We start from the raw sequence: 24,824 nt of genomic DNA on the forward strand, positions 1-24,824 counted from the left end.
GATACAGGACGAATGGGGTGGCGAAGTGAAAATTTGTGGAAGAAGCAAAATGCACTTGAGGATGTCACCAAAAGGTCTGTTAACAATGTGTCAGGCAGATTAGCAGAACGTGAAAAGGAGATGCTTAAAAAAAACCATTTTGAATCAAGATTAGATAAAGAATCTGTACAGCATGAACAGCAGTTTAAAGACACGATGGCAGTATTAGAATTCTTTAGCAGCGAATCAGGCCAGCCCTGTGATAGGTATTCGTTCCATGGGTTAATTGTTTTGCAAATGATGCAAAGTACCACCCAGTTGATTTGCTCGCTGCGTGTAAAGATGGTCTTGTGGTAAGAATGTCGGAAGTGTAAAGATTAAGTTCGCCAAAAGACATCTTGAGCGCAACGCACAGTCAAGGGCAAATTGTGAGTCCTTCAATTACTGCCTTTGAAGTGTTTAAGAGTTGTTTCCTGAACAAATTTTGGAGTGAGGCGAAACAAACTCGACTTCAGAATGAGTTACCAAGCGGATTAAGTTTCCAACACAAAAATTGGTAGATGCGGGATTTTTGTGTGCGTGAAGTAGCTAAGTCTGTAAGTTTTTTTTTTTTTGTTTTTTTTTTTTTTTTTAAGGATGGGGCCCCTCCACGTCCACGCCAACGTGGTGACCAACACAAAAGTTCTACTGTTACCTCCGTAAATATGTTAGTTTTTGAATCAGGCGTCACAGGATGCGGGCTGTGATGTTATCCATGCGTCTGGGTAAGATTACTCATTAACATGGTCCATCAGGAGATAGAAGTGGTCGAAAACGATTGAAGGGTAGCGGTTGTAAGGACAGAGGAAAAAAAATGCCAAGGCCAGCGCCAAGGGAAAAAAACCTCTGCGACAGTAGGACGGGTAGTAAGGGCAGTAGCGGCTTGCTAGCTGCGACAGAGCATGCAAGGTGAGGGGTGGTTAGTGTGAGGTATCGTGCGACGTTACCTATGTGCTGCGTTGTCGTTAGCTGGGTCAGTCCGGTGCTGCGGCTGGGCTCGCTTGTAGTCTCCTGGGCCGGCCGCAGTGGCTTACTCCCTGTAACATAAAAGTTCGGCGCGGCAACGCATGCGCTGCTGTTAGGCCCTCTGCTGCGCCTTGTCGTCAGTGACTTGGTGCAGCTTCATCAGGCTGGCGCAGAACGGCGGCGATCGGCTACCGTACAGCGTCCTCCTCTACTGCACGGCGCAGCCCTTCTGCATTGCAGCTGTGAGCTGCTCCGCGTGTCCAGTGATCTGCGCCGCTTCAGCGTCGGAGAGATGCACGCCATTCGTGCGCGCTTGCGCGATGACGGCTGCCTTTCTGTCTTCTCGGTCCCTTGGAGGGGCCGCTCCCGCAGCGGTCGGCGTCGCCGCCGGTTTTCTTCTTTGCACCTGTCACCTGCGGTGCTGCTGGGGCAGCCGCTGGGATAGGCGCGCGAACGTCCTTCTGCGAGGTCGCAGGAGTGTTCGCGGGTACGACTGCGCTGAGGCCTTGGGCAAAGACTGCTCGCAGTTGCCTCAAGGCCTCTTCCTTCTCTGCAGCCACGGCGGCTGCGAAGGCAGCCCTCTCCGCCGCCATGACGGCTTTGAGGGCTGCTGTGGCCTCCTTCACGGCGGTGCCGAGTTCGAGGTCACATCTCTTCACGGGAGAGCGAGCTGCGTCCTGGCTGCCCGTTTCCGAGCGGCCGTCCCTGCCCCTGGCAGGTGGATCTGCTGCTGCGCCGTCCCTCAGCTGCGCCGGGCTGTTCTGTGCCCTACGCCGTTTCCGACGTCGTCTTCTGTTCTGCTGCTGCGTCGGTGCGGCCGCGGCCGCGGCCGCTTCGCCGCCACCGGCACGGTTGCGGCTTGAGAAAGCCGCACAACCGCCCCAACTGGCGACGTGCGGGCCGCCACACCGGACACAAGTCGGCAGAGCGTTGCTGCCGCGGTCGCAGGCGCGGCTGTCGTGCTCACCTGAGCACTTGACGCACCGCGCCGCGTTGCGGCAATACTTCGCAACATGGCCCTCGCCCTGGCACCTAAAGCACTGGGGCTGAGGGTCCATGGCGGTCGGGAGAGCCTCCGTCGTAAGCGGGAAGCCCAGCAACTTCCGCAAGTCGAAGATGTCGCTCCCGCCGTCGACCGTTTGCACGGTCACGGCATAGAGCGGCGCCCTCTTCCTGTTGGTCCGGTTGTGCAACCTTGCGGCTGCATTACCAAACCCGGCTCGCAGCAGCCCTTCCCGGACCGCTGGCTCATCACAGCACCAGGGTAACCCCCTGAGGAGTGCCTTAGTCGTCTTTATCCTTCCTACGGAAGGTGCGTTCTCACGGGCCGGCGGCGCGTCGACGATGTGGTCGGCCACTGCGACCTTGATCGCCCTGTGGTCGGCCACGTTTGCGGCTCGAACGCAGATCAGCGAGTCTGTATCGACAGACTCGTAGACCACCTCATTCCGAGCGCAATTCGTCATGGTGTCGAACAGCGCTGTCCACCCGCCTTTGCACTTGACGTACAAAGGGGGGACAGGCCGCGACTCGTCTTCTCTGGAGTTCCTTGCACGGTCGGCAGACTCAGTGAGTTGCACAACGGAAGGACCCTTCGTAGCGGCAGGTTTCCTCTGCGCACCCTTCTTTCCCATGCTGCGAGGCGCGGAAAACGACAATTTGCACGCGTCGTGAAAACAACGCACGACAATTTGCTCTCCGCGGCGCCCACAGCACAGAAAACCTCTTCACGAGCTCTCAACGGCCGAGTAAGCGAAGCGCGCAACGGCAGCGATGCGCTCGCCTCGCCAGCTCAGGCCGCTCTGCCTAAGTCTGTAAGTAGGCTGTTTAGGTTTTTCTGTTGGTGACGCCATGTAGCGCTCTCTATTAAAATCGCTCACTGCGCTGTGTGCAGTCTGCCGCTGGTGGGACTCGTTGTTGGATGTTATTCGCAAGTGTAGTGTTGGGCAGTTGGATGTGAACAACAGCCCGTATGGTTGGGCAGTTGGAGGTGAGCCGCCAGCAGGGGTGGATGTGGGGAGAGAGATGCCACAGTTCTGAGATGTTAATATGAGCGCACGATCTGGACGTGCGTCACTATATATATATATATATATATATATATATATATATATATATATATATATATATATATATATATATATATTGACTTTTGAACACTATTAAGGTAAATTTATTGTTTGTTCTCTATCAAAAATCTTTCATTTGCTAACTATATGCCTACCAGTAGTAAGTTCCTTCGGTAGTTAGAGTCTTTTATTTAGCTGGCAGTATTGGCGTTTGCTGTATTGCAGTAGTTCGAGTAACGAAGATTTTTGTGGGGTAGGGCATAGGTTATTGTTAGTCAGAGCTATCCTTTTGTAGGGACTATTAAAAGTCAGATTGCGTTACGCTAAAATATTGTGTGTCAGTTTAGAAATGATCAGAATAAATAAAGAGAAAACAGTATCATTACGTTCAGTTTCACCCTGGAGTTTGAAAATCAAGTAACGTAGAAGTTTTACCAGCACACTCATTCTTTACATTCAAAGGGGAAGTTTCAACTTGATGTAAATCGTCGGCTGAGAGTGGTAACGGAGATAACGACACTCAAGGGACTACTATCGGAATTCTCATAATGGGATCTTGTCTACATTTCAATAAGTTTCATTAGCTAAATTTTAGATTTTATTGAGAAGCTCAAGTCTCGTAATGGGAGCAATAGACAGGGATATGGGTACCGGAACTGGAAAAATGTTAATATCCACAATAGCTATGGTGTTCATAATACAAGTAATTATCACCGTAATAATAATTTTCGAAGGGGAAATGAAAACGGGAAATATCATAATGGAAATTAAAACCAGGAACGAGGATGTGAGAGGCAGAAGCCCTATGAAATGCATCACCAAAATAAGAAGTCGGGAAACTAGAGTTCGCAGATCTCAGGTCCGGAGGTGGCGACATAAACCGACGTTCAAAAGGACACGTTATTTTAAAAATTGTGTGGGTGTCTAAACTTCGGCAAAGAAGCCTCAGATATTGTAGGTGGATGTTACAGCACGTAAGAATAAAATGTAGAATAATTTTAAGCAGCGCAACCGCAAAGAGGGCACAAGAAAGATTTTCAAACATGTAGAGAAATTTGATAATGATGATATGGGGCTGAAAAAAATTATTTTGTGAAAGGGAAATGAATGATGGAATGAATTTATATTTGTTGATAGATTCCGTGATCACAAGACTGGCTGAGGTGAATTTTAATTTGGTGGACGTGGAATATATGATGAATTCTAACGAGGCACTAGACAGTAGCAACAATTACTTTAATGTAGGTGAAATGAATGTAGATGATTTAGTATAGGAGGAAGCAGTTGAAGCTATCGGTGAAGGAGGCGAAGCTGTAATCACTTCAGCTGGAGATGGATGTTTTGATGTATCGAAGGAAGCACTGAAGGTATCTGTGAAGGTGGCATAGCAATAGTCTAGTCAGATGGTGATGAATTTTATTATGTATCGGTGGATGTGGATGATTTATTGTTAATGGTAGGTGAAGGTAATGTCTTAGGTGCTGAAGTTGCGAAGATTGAAGCTACTGGTTAAGATATCTCGGAAGAAGGAGTGTGTGCATTGATGGAAGTGAACCGATGACTTTTGATGAAGTGGATGTTCAAAGTGAATGTGACAACGTGATAGACGGTATATAAAAGCCTACAATAGTGGTGTGGGAGTAGGGAAAGTGTAACGGAGACAGATCCGAGTTTGACGAAATTCGAGTGGACTGTGAATCTAATGTGGAATGATGCGATGGCGGCAAATCGTCTGGTGTATCGGTGGAGGTTGGCAGAATTATTTGTGGTGATTTCCGTAATATGTCGGTGGATGTAATGAATGTTTTAAGTCACGACTCTTATGACTTACCGGTGGATGTTAATAGAGTGAGTTGTGACAAAGTTTGTAGCGATTCGGTCGAAATAAATGAGTATTTGTTTGTGTGGTTTATTGTGAGAATGTTGCAGCTACTGTTTGAGACTTACGAGGACGATTAAATGACGAGTTTTGAGGGTGATTTAAATCCTACAGATGGGTTGGAGGTAGATCACAAGAACCTAGAACTGGATAATGAAAATGAGGTTTGTTCTGATATTATAATATTTACTATAAACATGGAAGAAAACAGAAGGGACATTGAAAGTTAAGTGTGGAGGGCACAGTGCTTAGAGACGGATGAAACTAAAAATACGCAACCTACAAGTGAACTGATCAATCTCAGTGATCAAAGAAAACTATATACGATGTCCTAGCGGTTGTCACAAATTTTGTCTCTAAACGTAAGTCTCCGTTGGTGAACGAGGAAAGAAGCCTTCATTTTGTGCAATTAAAAAAACATAAAAATAATGAGATTCAAAAGATACTCCCAATGGCGGGATAAATGTAAGCGGCAACGGTGGCAGACTTGCACCTTGCAAATGAAGAACGTGTGAAAAAAAAGTTTTGAATAGATTCTTATGTAAAACTTTGGGGACAATTCGTAATATATTTAGGAGGATAATTGTAGAGGTTGATTTATCATGGTGAACAGATTTCATAGCGCGAAAGACCTGTTTTCTAGTGGGAACATGGGCCAAATGTTTGAAATGGTGAGCTGAATCAAGTGTTCTGCCTGTGCTACAAATTTGTTTTTCTTGCTATTCTGTTTATGAAAGTATCGATTCCACTGGGGAGGGCGTTTCAGTGCCTGATCCATGTGGATTCGAGAAGTCATACGATTATTTTTAGCTAAACCACAGCCGTATTTCGAGAGCTATCGTCCTTCACCACTGACGATGACTTGAATTGACGCCTATTTTGGGTCAGCACTTGGCCAAAGACGTCATGAATTTCGGCAGTGACTGCTACACTGCGACAGATGTGATCTTCGACATCACCTCACCGATTGTGTGCTGTTTTGGTGACGATAAACTGCTTTGATGCGGTGTAGGCAGAGATGACTGTATACGCGCTATAAACTTTCAGAAGGAACAAGCTGACTCGAGAGTTTATTTAAATTTCTGTGTTCTATTATGTAAAATGCGTTTTTATTATGTTATGTAAGTATGTGAAATTTGATGCGTCTTAATGTGCCAAATTAGCGAGCTTATGTGCCACATTAAGTGGAAGGAGTGTAACGTTGTATGCAGGCGAGTTATTCGTCCACCTAATACCACTATTGAGGAGAGCTGAATTTGCTAGCAGGTGTGGGTGCAAGTCGGCTGGACGAGGAAGTCACGTGGCCGCTCTGGACGTGTCCAGGTGCAGAGACGAGAAGCGTCACTGAAAACCCACCGGTGGGAATTTGGACGGCTGTCGCACGCATTGCCTTTGTGCAGGAGACGATTTTCCAAGAAATGGTGGCGTGCCAGACAATTTTAACGATGACTAAGTTACAGATTTTTGAGACAATAGCTCCCATCAAACATTAATACAGATCTGAATACATTTATGATCAAAGTAAAATTAGGCACATCCAATGACACAACAGTACCTTAGTACCTTCAGAACTATAGAAGTTAATACTTCACACTGAATATACTTTTGCACAATGAACCTCCGAGTTAAAATCTTTTAATCATTTCATGCGATTTCAGCAAATGATATCTCAGACCATAGCACTGCGTTATAGATATCATCCCTGAAAGCTATATACTTGCATGTATTTTATGTATCGATGTAGGACGTCTTTTATATTTTTTTCATTAGGCAAATGTTTGCCAGAACATCGTACTCTCCACATTTGTACAGGAAATGAATACAGCATCAGTACACCACATTTTGTCATACTTGTGCTTTTATTGAACGAACAGTTTATTATTTTGCCAGTAACTTTATTTACATGTTGATTACAAGTACTATTAAAAAACCCTTACTAACTTAAAAGTGTCAATCGCATGCGTCATCAGACACGACAATGAAAAGAGACCCATAAGATGCTTCTGTCAAGAAGGCATACATAATTATTTAAGTGATATTTAGTAAGACTTCGTTGTTATTTAACTTGAGCGCATTTGGAAAGAATACTGGCATATTTACTTATGGACAAACTTATATTTATAACTGTCGTAAATTATCTGAGTATCACAAAATGGTTATAAAATAGTAAGATCATATCTTCAGAGCTAAGGAACGGTGTATTTTTGATGGGGGTGGCCTTCAGCTAGTGGAGAAGCAGACAGTTGTGGAAGACTACGGGAGTCAAGTGCTGACAGGGACCTTTCGAGTAAAATGCTCAAGGGAGCGTTTGTGAACACTTTGTGTGGTGTGCCGGAAGAAGGTAGACACTCCAGAGTAGGACTCTAATTTTATCCGCTTCTATTAAGGAACTGAGAATAGACAAAGTATGAGTCATCTTTCTTCGTATCATATGTTTTAATTTCTAAACTTCCATGTTTTGAGCTTGTGAATATTTCGTGTGTTGTGCTTGGGAAATGTACTTAGTTTTCGTGTATCTTTGATGACCATTTAGTCTGGGAAAGTTGACATCATTCTCGTAACGCTATCAACGTAACTTTGCTGCATTCGACAAGGGTATTTTCTGTCTGTATGTTATTTTAATATCGTAGGACCATTTCCCATTTGTTTGAGGTGTCCTTCCTTCAATAAACTTTATTCAGTATAATTCTCTGCCATCTACACAAATTACAGACGTTAGAATAGAACCCTTTTAACTAAACAATTCATTTAACTTTATTTTGCATTTCTGTGTATTTTATTAACTTGTAGTTCTAGCCATTGCATAAATTACTTGAACGCATGATCACAGATACAGGTATTATTTGCAGTAAATTACCTGCAGGGCACGAAAGCAGACCTGTTCGGGTCAACCCTAGTACATAGAGGTATTCCTTTAAAAAGAGGGGTGCATAGCCCAAGTACATGAAATATGAGCAACTGCAGGTAAAGGCGCAGTTGCTTTGCTCATATGGACTGCCATTTGGGAAGAACAACTATTCAGCAGCAACCATTAGATATCGTCTCAATTTTGCTTTCAATTCTCCGTTAAGTCCGTCCTAAATAATTAGGAATCATTGAAGATGGACTAATGAACAGTGTTCTTAGTGCTCTTAATAAGAAGTACACTGAGGTAGCAAAAATAATGTGCATATACAGATGGCGATAGTATAGCGTACGCAAGGTGTAAAAGGGAAGTGCATTGGCGGAGCTATCATTTGCAGTCAGCTCATTCACGTGAAAATGGTCACAATGAGAATTTACAGACTTCGATTGTTAGTTGGAGCTAAACACATGGGATGTTTCATTCCTCAAATCATTAGGGAATCCATTATTCCGAGATATACAGGGTGAAGAGTGTGCGAGAATACCAAATTTCAGGCATTACCGCTTATCACAGACAATGTAGTGACCGACGGTCTTCGCTTAACGACCGAGAGTAACAAGGTTTGGGTAGAGTCGTCAGTGATAACAAACAGAGAGCTCTATTGAAATATCCGCAGAAATCAATGCGGGACGTACGACAAACGTATCCGTTAGGATAGTGCAAAATAATTTGGCGTTAATGGGCTACGTCAGAAGACAGCCGATGCGAGTGTCTTTGCAAATAGCACGACGTCGTCTACAGCGCCTCTCCTGGGTTCGTGGCCATATCGGTAGGACCATACACTACTGGAAAACCATGGCCTGCTCAGACTAGTCCCGATTTCAGTTGATGGGAGCTGATGGTAGGGTTCGAGTGTGACAGAGACCCAATGAAACCATGGACCCAAAGTCAACAAAGCGCTGTGCACGCTGGAGGTGGCTTCGTAATGGTACAGCCTGTGTTTACGCGGAATGGACTGGGTCCTCTGTTCTAACTGAATCGATCATTGACTGGAAGCGTTTGTGTTCAGCTACTTGGAGACCACTTGGAACCATTCATGTAATTCATATTCCCAAACAACTTTGGAATTATTTTTAATGACAGTGCGCATTGTTCTGGCCTGAAGAACATCCTGGACAGTTAGAGCAGCACGGATAAATATTTCTGCGGGGGACTTCCAACGACTTGTTGAGTCCGTGCCACGTCGAGTTGGTGCACTACACCGGGCAAAAGGAGGCCCGACACGATATACGTAGGTATCCCATAACTTTTGTCATCCCAGCGCATATTGTAGTGGGCGGCCGTTGGACTATCGTATGGTGACCTACTTATTTGATACAGTAGCCTCTTCAGAGGCACGGAGTTTCTACACTGCTGTCTACCATCAGTATCGGAATTTAACAGCTTTTTTTCCCCTCTTTTATACATCACTTTGGGACATCACATAGCTCCTCCTAGCAGAACCTTACTACCGATCAACATCCATTTACCAATCATAATTCTATCAACATGAACATATAATGTGGCTAACTTGACGATATTTGTACGTATGTATATGTATTTCTTAGCTATTACTGCCAACTCTGTAAGTATTTATAATCATATTCAAAACAAACACATGGAACTGGACAACATGAGAGCATTTTTGCTACATGCTTTACTTTAGACCCTTAGCGCCCAGTTACTTAAGAGACTCCTTATACTACGTAATAGATCTATCGATCCTCCAACCAGCATTTTAAATCTTCATCCTTTTGCATATAAACCACGTCGTCATCGACATCATACGCCTGCAACAATTTGAAATGCAGTGTGAACAGATCTGTGGCTGTGCCTAATCTACAGTGCGAGAACACTCCCAATGGGAGTGCCGCTTTACCCGTGCCTTCCAGAGTGAATGTGAGGAGCCAGCTGTGACCCTTCACCGTAACCAAGCTTATTTACAACTGGCCTTAGCTGAGAAGTCGAAACAAGCAACCGCCTCTGCGGCTGACTAGAACCTACTTCAGTATAATCAGGTTCCCTTCGGCGTGTCAACAGGAGTGGCTGTGTTATATTCTGGATAACGTTTCTTTCCGATTTAAAGTTCAGTTGTACTATCACTGCATGAATGACTTGATTATTTTTGTTCGAGATTTGCAGGAGCACGTAGTCCTTGCAGCCAGAGACCTTAAGCATTTGCGAGATGCTGGATTTACCATCAAACCATCTAAAGTAGAATTTGATCCGGGAGAGATCTCGTTTCTAGGACGTGAAGTGCCTAGAGTGGGAGATAGTATCGACCAGATGGGTAAAGAACAGTTGACACTTGCCTATGGCCTAAAAATGTGAAGGCTGTGGCTCGCCTCATAAAGATGGTGAACTTCTTTGGGAAATTCGTCCCGAATTTCGTTGAGTTAGCAGCCTCATCCAATGGGCTCCCGTGCTGGCGTTGCCACCTTTGGAAAGGAGTTACTCTAGACGGACTCTTCGACGTATGGGATGGCCGTTCCCCTACTGCAGGAACATACTAATGGGAGCCAACTTGTAGCGTATGCGTCTTGTGGGCCTTCTTATATGAAAATAAATGCTCTGTATTTGAGCTTGAGCCCCTGGGAGTGTTGTTTACCTTAGAGAAATTTAATATGTATTTAGAACGCCGTACGTTTCAGCTAGAAACTGATAACCGATCCGTCGTTTGGACCCTTTGGAGGCCAAGGCGGACAGAGGGTATCACCAGGTAGGTCATTAGGATCCCTTTGTTTCACTTTAAACACAAAATCCGGGGGACAGAGAATCGGGTCACTGAGCTGTGTATTCAGCAAGGACAGCGAGAGAAATATTCAGGAATAGAAACAGGCACAAGTGGCTAACATCGAACCAGGCGAATAGTGTCTGATTTTACGGGGCTTCGACCCCTTTTGCAGGAAACTGTGCAATAGCAAGATATGAATCTATAATTGGCTCCCATAGAGGGATATGATGAAGCCTATTTATATGAGATGAAATGTTTATAGTTGCCCACGTTTGGGACGTTGTGGAGGCGAAATTGGATTACGATCGGAACTAGTACCAGGCTTGTACCAGTATCATCATGGGACACCTAAAGGGTGCCATTCCAGCAGTTTTAAACTAGGATGAATATCCGTCACAATTTCATTTGGAGGGGTGTGGACGGAGAACCCAGAAGTTGGTACATTCCTGTAAAACCTTATGCCCAAGTAAACCCGCGCTGAACACCTGACGAGGGTTACTGTCCTCTGACTTTAGGCATGTCCCAGTGCATAAAATGTACGTTGACTGTGTCGGTGCGTTTCTGCAGTCAAACGAGGGAAACTGCTTCGTACTGATTTGCGTGGGCGTCGGTACGCGTTTTTGTTGGTTAATACCTACTAGTTACGTTATTGCAGCGTCGTCTATCCTGTAAGCAATTTCTGGTACTTTTGGGCCGTGTAGAGCCCTGCTATCGGTTAATGCCATAACCTTTAGGAACTCTGTTTCAAGAGGCAAACAGCGTATAACACTACAACACTTTACAGCCCGAATCTCTGACTTGTGGTGCGTCTCAATAGCCAAGTGCGGTCCTCTTTACCTTCCATCGTGGCGATCTCACTAAGAAGAGATGCCCCTTAGATTTAGTGCTAACATGTTCCAGTGGCTATACCGTCAAAAACTGAACGCTGAAAGAAAGAAAATGTACTGTACCGTGAAAGAAGAAACGAAATAGAAACAGTGAACGGTCCAAGCTCAAGATGTGCAGCATCGAGCGAATATGAATAGCCACGGCGTCGTGGTTATGTGGTCACGGTGTTCGACTTCTCTCTCGTGCCCCATTAATTTTCTTCCCAAAATTATAAACTGTCCGTCCGGTCACTGACACTTTCATTCGATGTATTCAAATCTGTGTCAGTGTTCCCCGAGCTGTAATGACCGTTTTCAGCAGCGAAGTGCAACGGAGGGACCTCCAGACGTACGTTCCTCCTATTTGTTGTACACAAGTAGCACATGTTACGACTCTGGCGTTCCGTTTTGCAAGTTGTGTCTCTTGAATTCCTTTGTTGCAACACAGGTCACATCCGTTTATTTGCTGTTTCAATTTGACACATTTACTTGGGCGACGGTGATGTATTCTTATCACATGACTCATATTCTATAACCAGTGTAAAGTATGACAGTTTTCAGACTACAAAAGGAGAAGAGACATGTCAATAACCGGACGGACAGGTCAAAATGGTTCAAATGGCTCTGAGCACTATGCGACTTAACTGCTGTGGTCATCAGTCCCCTAGAACTTAGAACTACTTAAACCTAACTAAGGACATCACACATATCCATGTCCGAGGCAGGATTCGAACCTGCGACCGTAGCAGTCACGCGGTTCCAGACTGTAGCGCCTACAACCGCAAAGGCCACTCCGGCCGGCGACAGGTAAAAAAAAAAAAAAAAAAAAAAAGGGATACGACGGAAAATTTGAACACGGATCTTCCGCTGTGCAGTTCAGCACCGTGACCACACAACAATTATCCCTTGTTTCTTGTAATTTGCTCGATGTTGCACATCTTAAGCTTGGACCATTCACTGTTTCTATTTTGCTCCCATTTTCACAGTTCACTACACCCCTTTCCTGTTTTCATGCTTGATCAGTGTTCAGTTTCTGACGGGCCATCCATTGGGCCACTTTATCACTAAATCCGAGGGGGGGGGGGGGCGGCGGATGGGGAGGTTTCCTTCTAAGTGGGATACTTCCTTGTGTTGGTTGAGCTTCGGGTTAACACTGCTGTGTGTGAAGTACATAAGGATATCACGGCAAATCTAATTTCATTAAAACGTAATTCGCTCTTGTGAAACTTGTGGTCCCTGAATGAGTTGTTACCGGAGATGACTAATGCTGCACAAATCCCAGACATGTGAAAATGGGTAAGAAAAAATCTGAAAATGAACCATGAAAGGACTGATCAGCATTTTAATGTGGAGAGGCGGCCCACGTCATCGAAGCAGGTATCTGTCAAAAATTTTGGTGCTGTGACCAAAGGACCTTCTGTTCATGGCCAAGCTTTTTTCACCTTTTAGAGGTCCTGTCCAAATGCTATGTCTAATCAGTCTAGTTGCCTTAGTAGTAGTGGATCCAAAGAACAAACGTATTATAGGATACAAATATAGGATACAAATAACTGTATCTAGGGGAGGCTTTCTCTGAACATAGTTAAGTTATAACCATGGTGTTCTTCATTGGACAAAATAACTTAATGGACCAGTAACGCAATGATCTTTGGTTTTTAATGGTACAGTTTAGTTAAAACTAAGATAATTTAGGCAGAAAGTTGTTTGTTTTATATAATCTGAAATTTTTATTTATTATGTGCCTCATGGGAGCCTTTCATGTTGGTTAATGACGGTACGGGACTTTTCCAGCCTCATTCCTCCACCTGCACTCTTCCGTTTTGTGGCGGATATGATGTGCCACCACCAGACGTCACATGTCTGTGGCAAATTGAGAAGCCACGCCATTAGATCTGCGGCTGCAGTAGCGCTACAGCGCGAGAGTGTCGTCCGAAGCCAACGTCGGAAGCTGTCAGCTATGACAGGGGAAGAGAACGCTCGGTGCCACCGTCAACAACGTTGACCGCCAGAAGGCAGAGCGCTGTGGAGCGTTCAGACAGAAACACCTGGAAGATACGCTTCAGTACCCGTTACCTGGAGGTTGGCTGGCAGTATAAGCATGCTGCTCCACGGGTGCAAGAACGGCACTTCTGAGGCGGCTTCAGTAAAGCAGTCTGTTCTGTGTGCTTGCTGGACCGAGTCAACAGGGAATTAATTAGTCCTGGAGCGGTGTGTGTGTTTTGTCTGTTCTGCATGCAGCTCTCTCCAGGTTCCAGCGTATGTTATAAGTCTGCCTGTTGCACGGATGGTATCATATTTGCAGGAACCAGATGGCAGCACTGTGTGGCGTGTCTATGGAATCGCTCTGTGTGAGCCTGAAAATGTTAATTTATATTGCTGTCAAATGATCGTGTTACTGACAGATCACTCAAGATTTTGAGTTCAAGGTATAAGTTGTACTGTCAGTTTATGTAAGGGTACTCAGTGAATGATATTTTTGTCTCGCAGATGTGTATGCATTGGATAATATAATATTCGACATATGTTAGCCATCTAGGTATTCATAATTACCTGGAAGTGTGTAATTCAGCAGGGACGTGGACTCTATTAATTAAAACTGAACTGTAATGTATTGGCTAAGTTATGTAGTGTAATTTTATTTGGCTCCCAGCTTTTATTTATTTGAGTGTAGGAGTGCACATTTATTCACTGCTTTTAATGTTTTTCATTACTATTGCTCTCATTTCTTGGGCTTTGATCAGTCGCAGTGAGCACTAATTAATTGCCGTTATCGTCGCATTCAGCTTCTGCTGAACAAGTGTTATCCTGTTAAAAATTTCTTTGTTGTTATTTTGGCTATCCAGTTGATTGATTTAAAATTAAAGCAACTTTTAGTGAAGTTTTTGTAAATTGTTATTTTATGTGGTTGTTAAATAAAATGCTGCAAGCAATTGTTTACCCACAGCTTAACCCGCTCTCACAGTACAGTAACTAATATATATATATATATATATATATATATATATATATATATATATATATATAACTTTATACTAGTACTGGTACAGAGGACACACACAGCTTCTGTCCTTGAAAAGGCGAAATTCTGAGTAGCATTTACTTCGATTTACCACCGTATGTGGAAGCTAATCCCATAAACTCTGCGTATCACTTTCCCAAACACTAAATATTGTACACAAATCACGGCAGCCAAAGACTGTAGCAGTTCTAACAGATGGAACCCATGCACAGAGACTGTTTGCATCTCACCAGCGACTTGTTATTATCGTAACGAGAACAAATGAAAGACAGTTTCTGACAAATGGCTTTCGATATCACAATTATAGATTGATAAAACCGGCAGGCTGCACAATTTTTGTTTGTAATTCACATTATTTTTCCCAAGCTACTTAATATAAACTGAAATTATCAAGAAGAACATAATGTTTGGCCAACATACATTCATCCGGGAGATTTTTTTTTTTTTTTGAAAAGTGAGTTTGGTAAGGTCAAACTCGAACTAACGAAAATTGGTCAGATGCAAGTAGAACTCGTGCACTGAGGTTTCCATTCAAATTTAGTTATGTCTATAGACAGTTCACCCGTTCAGGGGATTCAGAATCTCGAGCATTTATGACTGTTATGGACATTGATACTGGCAGGATATCGGTTCCACGCATTCCAAGATTTGCGAGAACGTTTTAATTTCAATCACAGAAAACTGACATAAAGTCATGCAGAGGGCAGGCGACCATTATTATAATAATGAGCAGTCCTCCATTCAGGCTGACTGGGTGGCGGTGGTAAGAGTCGAAGATCAGGCAGGTAATTACTTCATTGTTCACATGACGCCATTTGGAATTAATTGATCATCAGATATCCAGGAGGGATTGCATCACGTAGATATGGCATTTCAAGTTGTATGTGAAACGAACATTCACAAACTTGTCTGCGAACGTTTGATTCACATACCACTTGAAACGCCAAATCTAAGTGCCGTAATTGCTCCTGCATATATTATGATAGATAAATTCCGTAAAGAGCAGTGCGAGCAGTAGTTATTCCCTGTCTGAAGTTTGACTTTACTACTGCAACGCTGAAAGCGGAAGTTCTGTTTGTTTTAATTTCAAGTTTGACGTCAGATAACAAATGACTAAGGAAATATTTTTCGTGTGATATAACAAAAAATTAAGAGTTTTTCGTATTTTTGCTTAACTTGTGCCATGAAGCCTTACTGCTTGCCAGATTTCATCATTGTACATCTAGGAGATATATCCTATAAGGTTTTGATGAGCGACTTTGAGAATATCGAAATATGTGACATAAATGGCCGTACCCTTTAACTGAGAGCTTAGAAGCTTCACTTTTTTACAGCACCAAGAAACCATAGGCCTCAGTCACTGACATAAACTTCAACTTCATACGCCTACCCGTTACTGAGAAAAAATTGTTTTAAACAGTCGGAAAGACGGACAGACAGACAGACAGACAGCCAGAAGGACGGACAACAAAGTGATCCTACAAGGACTCCGTTTTTATGACTGAGGGACGGAACGCTAAGAGTGAAGTGTATTTGGTCTCATCAAACAGTAAAAGTGTTTTGCATAATTTAAATTACCTTAAAACGCAGAGTCAGAGTGAAGTCTCAAATGGCCAAATGTCTCTCGACATCTAGAGGGTACTGGTTCCTGCACCTCATTAACGACCTTTCTGTTTCGTGATCAGTTGGCATAGTTATAGTGAGCATCTGATCATTGCAAGCAAGAAGTTAATACGTTTAGCAGTTTTTGTTTCACTCTTCTCCTTCCTTAGCAAGGTAAAACAATTCTCCTGGTAACCTCATTAAATGAAATTGCTTATCTCTGACGATATTCTGTACCTAATGCAAAGAAAGCTTCAAATATGAAGTTTTTATTGCCTTAATTGCGTGTAGATACAGCATATTATTAATTTAGACAGGAATAAGTGGCGATCTTCAGATCCACGGTGTACAGGCTACGAAATCATGTTGTACACCGTGGGTCTGAAGATGGCAGCTTAGTCCAGTAGAAGATAGTAATCCGATGTACCTAATAATTTATTTTTGAAGCTTTCTTTACGTTGAATTCATTGATCGCGCTCCAACCAACAATGCCAAGTACTAATTCTGCATACATCTTTGCAAATCCTTTTTGAATCACTCTACCATGGGTTTTAATCATTTGCTTTCTCCACATCTCACACAAACAGTACACCAACTCTGAAATAATTTCCAGACCTCATTAATTTCATTGTCAATCATCTCAGTTTCTGAACTGTGTAATGATCTACATAAGCTTATAACTTATCTGCGAATACTTCTATTATTTTTTCCCAGTTGTTATTTACTCCTCCATCTGCCATTTTAACTCACGGAATATTTGGTCAACCTGATATAAATTGCTATTTTGTCTGTTTCACAGCGTATAATATTTATTTATTTTTGAAATCAAATTTTTGACATATATTCCATCGTTTTCTCAAGGAATTTGCGACGGGTTTGTTTAATTCAAAATATTTCTGAGACGTCTCAAAGAACCAAAGAACCGACCTTGCTATGTCGGGGTCGACTCGTAGCCTTCCACTGGTTATCACAGACAATCCACCGTTCTAGCAAGCACGTCGCTGTTTAAACCATAACGCAAAAATGACTCTGACTCTTGTGTACTAGCAAATAGCACTTGCATCCAGACTAAGGAAATTTCTCCGCTTACTAGAACTGACAGTACAAAAAGCGGAAATACAAGGAACAATGCACACCAGTAAGTCAACCGTCTTCAATTATTTGTGGGAGTACATTACAAACTGACGAAGAGAAGTTAAAAATTCTACTCATCTGCAGAAAATGTAAGTTAGAAGAACAGTAACTGCAATAATATTATTTTCCATATAGTACAGGTATACGTATTTCAGCACTGTAGTGTCTCCTGACCAGTCTGTCGTTGTGCTCTCATGTGGATTCATTGCAACAGAACCGTAACTTCAGCGGTCTTGTTTCTCTGAGTTCTACGAACACTTGCATTATCTTCGGTTGAAACTTTCCATTTCCTGAAGGTTGCAATACAAAATCCGTCGGAAAGGTAGGTTTCTGTCAAGATGTCGCTTCCAAGTACCATTAAGCCTACGGTCAACCACAACAAAAGGAAAGTAAACTGAGGTGACAAAGCCATGGATAGATACAAGCGGCGGTAGTATCGCGTCCATAATGTATAAAAACGCAGTGCATTGGTGGAGCTACCACTTGTAATCAACTCACTCATGTGAAAATGTTTCCGACGTGATTATGCTCGCACGATGGAAATTAACAAACTTCAAACGCGAAACGGTAGCCGGAGCTAGACTTAGGGGCTCTGCAAATCGTTAGGATATTTAATATTCCGAGATCCACAAGGTCAAGAGTTTGCGAGAGAACCAAATTTCAGGCATTACCACTCATGATGGCCAACGCAGTGACTGACGGCCTTCACTTGACAACTGAGAGCAGTTGCGGTTGTGTGGAGTTATCAGCGCCAACAGACGAGCTAAGCTGAATGAAATAAGCGCAGAAATCAATGCTGGATGTCCGACCAACGTATACGTTACGATAGTGTGGCGGAATCTACTTTAATGGGCATGGCATCAGACGACCGACGCGAGTGCCTTTGTTAACAGCACGATATCGCCTACACCACTTCTGCTGATCTCGTGACCATATCGGTTGGACCCTATACGACTGAAAGACTGCGGCCTGAAGTGGTAACTCCAGATTTCACTTGGTAAGAGCTGATGATAGTGTCCGAGTATGGCGCAGACCACAAAAAGCATGGACTCCAGTTATCAGTGATGCGCTCTGCAAGCTGGTGGTAGCTCCATAGTTTTGGGCTGTGTTTATATGGAATGGACTGGGTCCTCTGATCCAACTGAGACGATTATTGACTTCAAATGGTTATGGTCGGCTACCTGGAGACCATCATAGACTTTATGTTCCCAAACAACGACCTTACCTTGCTACAATTGCTCGCTACAGGTTTGAAGAACATTCTGGATCATTCGAGCGAATGATTTGGCCACACAGATCACCCGAAGAATCCCGTCGAATATTTATAGGACGTTGCCGAGAGGTCAGCTCGTGCACAACATCCTGCACCGATATCGCTTTTACAAGTATGGATAGAGACAACATGGCTCAGTGTTCCTCCAGGAGCCTTCCAACGAGTTGTTGAGTCTGTGCCACGCCCAGTTGCTGCACTACCGCGGTCAAAAGGAGGTCCGACTGGAATTAGGACGAGTCCCATGCACTTTTTCGCTTCAGTGTAAGTAAGTTACCTCAAATATCTGCACCGTGTGCTAGTAGAGCAGGGTGACGGTTACGGTTTTAATGAAATCTTTTTAACATGAATGGTGCACTGTTAAACACTGTGGTACGATTTTTAACAGCTCTTGAGTATGGGAAGTGGGTTACCGAATGAAAATGTTGGTTGCTATCTAAACCCTATCCATGTCTTTGTGACTACTAAACCTACAAGTAAGGCAATCATGATAACGTCGGCCTCGTAGCTAAAAAATTGCTTCATAATTTTTTTATTTTGTTTGTTAAAAAATAGTAGTTTTGGGTTGTCACGATCAATGGGCCACCATGTACAAACAATTCTTTGTAGTTAGCGTACACTTCCTGAAAGAGGTGCACTCGTGGTTTAGGTCTTCGATTAGTAATGTCTTCGATTAGTGATAAAAATAAAAAACAAAAACATAAAAAAAGTTCTCGAAACCGGGTTCGAAATCACCACCGCAAAAATTTTGATTAATAAACAACATTGACGGCTGGGGACATCCGGTATGAGAAGTCACACTAATTCTACCAACGGCTTTGTCAAAGAGAACCGAGGAGTGGTCAGAGGTTCAGAGCACTCTATTCGGAGAGGGAAACTGCCCCTAAAGAAGGAAAAATCAGTAATGATCAACGGCATTCGGACGCAGAAGGCAATGGAAACAACTGTGTTAAAGACACATATTGTATATTCATAGGACATGTGGCCTGTAACCGAAAATTGTCATGTCATGTCAGAAGCTTGAACGTGGTACAGAGCTAGAAAATCTGAAAAGGGAAATGCAAAGGCTCAGTCTAGATATAGTAGGGGCCAGTGAAGTGAAATTGAAAGAAGACTATGATTTCTTGTCAGATCAGGATAGGGTAATACTGACAGCAGCAGAAAATGGTCTAACGGGAGTAGGATTCGTTATGGATAGGAACAGTTCATTTAAAGGTTTGTTCTTATCAGAATCGACAGCAAACCAATACGGACAGCGATAGTTCAGGTATACATTCCGACGTTACAAGGTGAAGATGAAGACATAGAGAAAGCGCATGAGGATATGGAAAGGTTAATACAGTACGTAAAGGGAGATGAAAATCTGTGGGACTGGAGTGCAGTTGTAGGGGAAGGAATACAAAAAAAGGTTACAGTATAATGTGGGCTTGGGACAAGGAAAAAGAGAGGAGAAACACTAATTGAATTCTGTTATATATTTTAGCTGGTAATAGCGAATACTCTGTTCAAGAATCACAAGAGGAGAAGGCGTACTTGGTAAAGGCTGGGCGATACTGGTATGTTTCAGTTAGATTACAGAACGGCCAGAGATGCCGAAACCAGATATAAGATCGTAAGATGTACTCAGGAGAAGATACAGACTCAGCTCACTATTTAGTAATATGAAGAGCAGGCGAAAGTTTAATAGAATAGTCAGGAACTATCAATGGGCAAAGAAGCGGTATACAGAGGTACTAATGAATGACGAGATACGCTTGAAGTTCTCTAAGGCTATAGATACACCAATAACGAATAGCTCAGTAGGCAGTACAGTTGAAGAAGAATGGATAAATCTGGAAAGAAAAACTTAGGTACAAAGAAGGTAACTGCGAAGAAATCATGGGTAAAAGAAGAAATACTAGAGTTGATCGATAAAAGAAAGAAGTTCAAACATGTTCAGGGGCATTCAGGAATACAGAAATATAAGTCGCTGAGGAATGAAATAAAAAGGAAGTGCAGGGAACGTAAGACGAAATGGCTGCAATGAAAATTTGAAGAAATCGTGAAAGAAATGATTGTCAGAAGGACTGACTCAGCATGCAGGAAAGTCAAAGCAACCGTCGGTCAAATTAAAGGCATACTAGCCTTAAGAGAGCAATGGGAATACCACTATGAAATTCAGTGGAGAGAGCGGATAGGAAGGAAGAATATATTGAAGGTCTCTATGAGGGGAAAGACATTTGTGATGCGATAGAAGGAGAAACAAGATTCGATTTAGCAGAGATATGGTATCCAGTATTAGAATCAGAATTTAAAGGGCTTTGGAGGACTTAAGATCAAAAAAGGCAGAATGAATAGATAACATTCCACCAGAATTTCTGAAATCGTTGGGGAAGGGGCAACAAAACGACTATTCTCACTGGTGTATACAATGTGTGAGTCTGGGAACATACCATCTGACTTTCGGAAAAATTCCGAAGACAGCAAGAGCTGACAAGTGAGAGAATTATCGCACAATCAGTATAACAGCTCATGCATCCAAGTCGCTGACAAGAATAATATACAGGAGAACGGAAAATTTTTTTTGGATGCATTACATGACGGTTATATTTGGCTGTAGAAAAGATAAAGGACGAGAGAGGCAATTCTGATGCTGCGGTTGCTAATGGAAGCCAGACTAAAGAACAATCAAGACTGGTTCAGAAAATTTATCGACCTGGAAAAGGCATTCGACGATTAAAATGGTGCAAAATATTCAAAATTCTGAGAAATGCAGGGGAAAGCTATAGGAAGAGACGGGTAGTATTAAATTTGTAGAAGAGCCGAGATGGAATAATAAGAGTGGACGACCAAGTTCAAATAATGGTTCAAATGGCTCTGAGCACTATGGGCCTTAACATCTGACGTCATCAGTCCCCTACAACTTAGAACTACTTAAACCTAACTAACCTAAGGATATCATACACATCCATGCCGGAGGCAGGACTCGAACCTGCGACCGTAGGAGTCGCGTGGTTCCGGAATGAAGCACCTAGAACCGCTCGGCCACCGCTGCCGGCGACGCCCAAGTGCTCGAATTGAAAATGGTGAAAAGGAGGGTTGGAGTCTTTCATCCCTAATGTTCAATATGTACTTCGAATATGCAATAGTGGAAATAAAACAAAGTTTCAGGCGTGGAATTAAATTTCACTGCGAAAGGATATCAATGATATGATTATCTGATGACGTTGCTATCCTGAATGAAATTGGAGAAGAATTAGATGATCTGCTGAATGGAATGAACAGTCTAACGAGTACAGAATATGAATTGAGAGTAAATCGAAGAAAGACGAAAGTAGTGAGAAGTAGTAGAAATACGAACATTGAGAAACACATGGTCACGAAGTACATGAAGTTAAGGAATTCTACTACCTAGGAAGCAAAATAACCAATGACCGACGGAACAAAGAGGACCACAGAAGCAGACTAGCGGCTTCCTCAGGACTATGCTGTTAAAATTTCTCTGTAGAATCAGGTTATACTCGTTCGGTTTGCTCGCAGTGGTGTGGTTTTCATGAAAGAATTTTACATGTATTAATACATGGCATTATTACAAAATACGTATGTACATTTAGCAATAAACACACATATACAACATATTCTGAAAGAAAAAACCCAGAATTGTTAGTACATTTTCGTGGCCACTGGTCATACGCGCCCCACGCTTCTGGGCGCCAAGTTTTTATGTATCCCCGTGCACTTTTGTTTTATATACAATATGACTGAACGTAAAAGTATGTTATTCATTCAATTGATAGTAATAAAATCATGGACTGAACTTTTATGATCTTCGGCTATAATACAGTTTATATTGCATAGAACTTTAAGTAAACCAAATGTTCATTATCGTTGCAAACACAAAAGATAAATTGCAGTTCTCACTACTGGTTTCTGTAGTTGAAAATTTAACTTTGTGCATTCTGACCTATTATGTGGGGATACGCGCAACACTAAAAGATTTCCTTCTGTGAATGTATGATCGTTAATTTGCAAAACTATGTTCTCATAACTCTGATCTGGCTTTTAGAAATGAAACACTGTATCATTACTGTAACTGATTACGAAATTAAACATGTCGTTCTCTACTTTAGTCTCTGAAATGCACTGAAAATTACTCTTATTACACGTGCAGAAGTTACAGTATGCAATGCTTGCCAGACATAAAAGCTGCAGTGGATTTTTTAATATTTGAACACAATTGATTGCCACGGCTAACACGAGAGCATGAAATTAAAATTGAAAATGATTTTAATATTATTTGCCAGACCAGATTTCAACATAGCAGTCTTTGATCTCACACAAGTAAAATTTTAACTCTCTGATTTGCGTGAATGATTTACTTCACTAATATTGGACAAGCGGTTGCCCATGTCCATCTGAAAATGACATAATAAAATCTACAGTTCTCCTATGTGGTCTCCGAGAAGCTGAAATAAATAATTTTAATGTCCAATTACCTGCCCGCTTAGTTGCGGGAAAACTGCTTTCATTCAATTATACACTCCTGGAAATGGAAAAAAGAACACATTGACACCGGTGTGTCTGACCCACCATACTTGCTCCGGACTCTGCGAGAGGGCTGTACAAGCAATGATCACACGCACGGCACACCGGACACACCAGGAACCGCGGTGTTGGCCGTCGAATGGCGCTAGCTGCGCAGCATTTGTGCACCGCCGCCGTCAGTGTCAGCCAGTTTGCCGTGGCATACGGAGCTCCATCGCAGTCTTTAACACTGGTAGCATGCCGCGACAGCGTGGACGTGAACCGTATGTGCAGTTGACGGACTTTGAGCGAGGGCGTATAGTGGGCATGCGGGAGGCCGGGTGGACGTACCGCCGAATTGCTCAACACGTGGGGCGTGAGGTCTCCACAGTACATCGATGTTGTCGCCAGTGGTCGGCGGAAGGTGCACGTGCCCGTCGACCTGGGACCGGACCGCAGCGACGCACGGATGCACGCCAAGACCGTAGGATCCTACGCAGTGCCGTAGGGGACCGCACCGCCACTTCCCAGCAAATTGGGGACACTGTTGCTCCTGGGGTATCGGCGAGGACCATTCGCAACCGTCTCCATGAAGCTGGGCTACAGTCCCGCACACCGTTAGGCCGTCTTCCGCTCACGCCCCAACATCGTGCAGCCCGCCTCCAGTGGTGTCGCGACAGGCGTGAATGGAGGGACGAATGGAGACGTGTCGTCTTCAGCGATGAGAGTCGCTTCTGCCTTGGTGCCAATGATGGTCGTATGCGTGTTTGGCGCCGTGCAGGTGAGCGCCACAATCAGGACTGCATACGACCGAGGCACACAGGGCCAACACCTGGCATCATGGTGTGGGGAGCGATCTCCTACACTGGCCGTACACCACTGGTGATCGTCGAGGGGACACTGAATAGTGCACGGTACATCCAAACCGTCATCGAACCCATCGTTCTACCATTCCTAGACCGGCAAGGGAACTTGCTGTTCCAACAGGACAATGCACGTCCGCATGTATCCCGTGCCACCCAACGTGCTCTAGAAGGTGTAAGTCAACTACCCTGGCCAGCAAGATCTCCGGATCTGTCCCCCATTGAGCATGTTTGGGACTGGATGAAGCGTCGTCTCACGCGGTCTGCACGTCCAGCACGAACGCTGGTCCAACTGAGGCGCCAGGTGGAAATGGCATGGCAAGCCATTCCACAGGACTACATCCAGCATCTCTACGATCGTCTCCATGGGAGAATAGCAGCCTGCATTGCTGCGAAAGGTGGATATACACTGTACTAGTGCCGACATTGTGCATGCTCTGTTGCCTGTGTCTATGTGCCTGTGGTTCTGTCAGTGTGATCATGTGATGTATCTGACCCCAGGAATGTGTCAATAAAGTTTCCCCTTCCTGGGACAATGAATTCACGGTGTTCTTATTTCAATTTCCAGGAGTGTAGTTTGAATTTGGCGCGGCAGCGGCTCCCGCGATCGTGGTGCAGCATTGCGTCACAAAAATTGCTAAATTCGCTGAAAAGCGCTAAAAATGTGGGTTGAAATACTGGTCAAGCGAGCAACAAATTATTACAAGTATTTTTAATGATTTCTGTATTGAGAGTTAACATAAAATTAAAAGTACACACCTTTTTATACATCAGTGCCAAATGGCGTCTTTCTCCATAAAAAACAAACGAAAGCGGACTACACGTTGGAGAAAGCGTCTCAGGCTCTTACAACATTCACGGCTACGGGACGACACAGTAAGGTCTAAGACCCCACTATTTATAAGCAATTTAATATGATAATATATATCTTTGTCATATTTTTAATTATCATTGTCTGCATCGGTTTCCACACTCGCCTTCCACAGACGTTATTTGCAAAATTGACGTACATAATAT

The sequence above is a fragment of the Schistocerca nitens genome, chromosome 7 (assembly GCF_023898315.1).
Source record: "Schistocerca nitens isolate TAMUIC-IGC-003100 chromosome 7, iqSchNite1.1, whole genome shotgun sequence".
Classification (NCBI taxonomy): Eukaryota; Metazoa; Arthropoda; class Insecta; order Orthoptera; family Acrididae; genus Schistocerca; species Schistocerca nitens.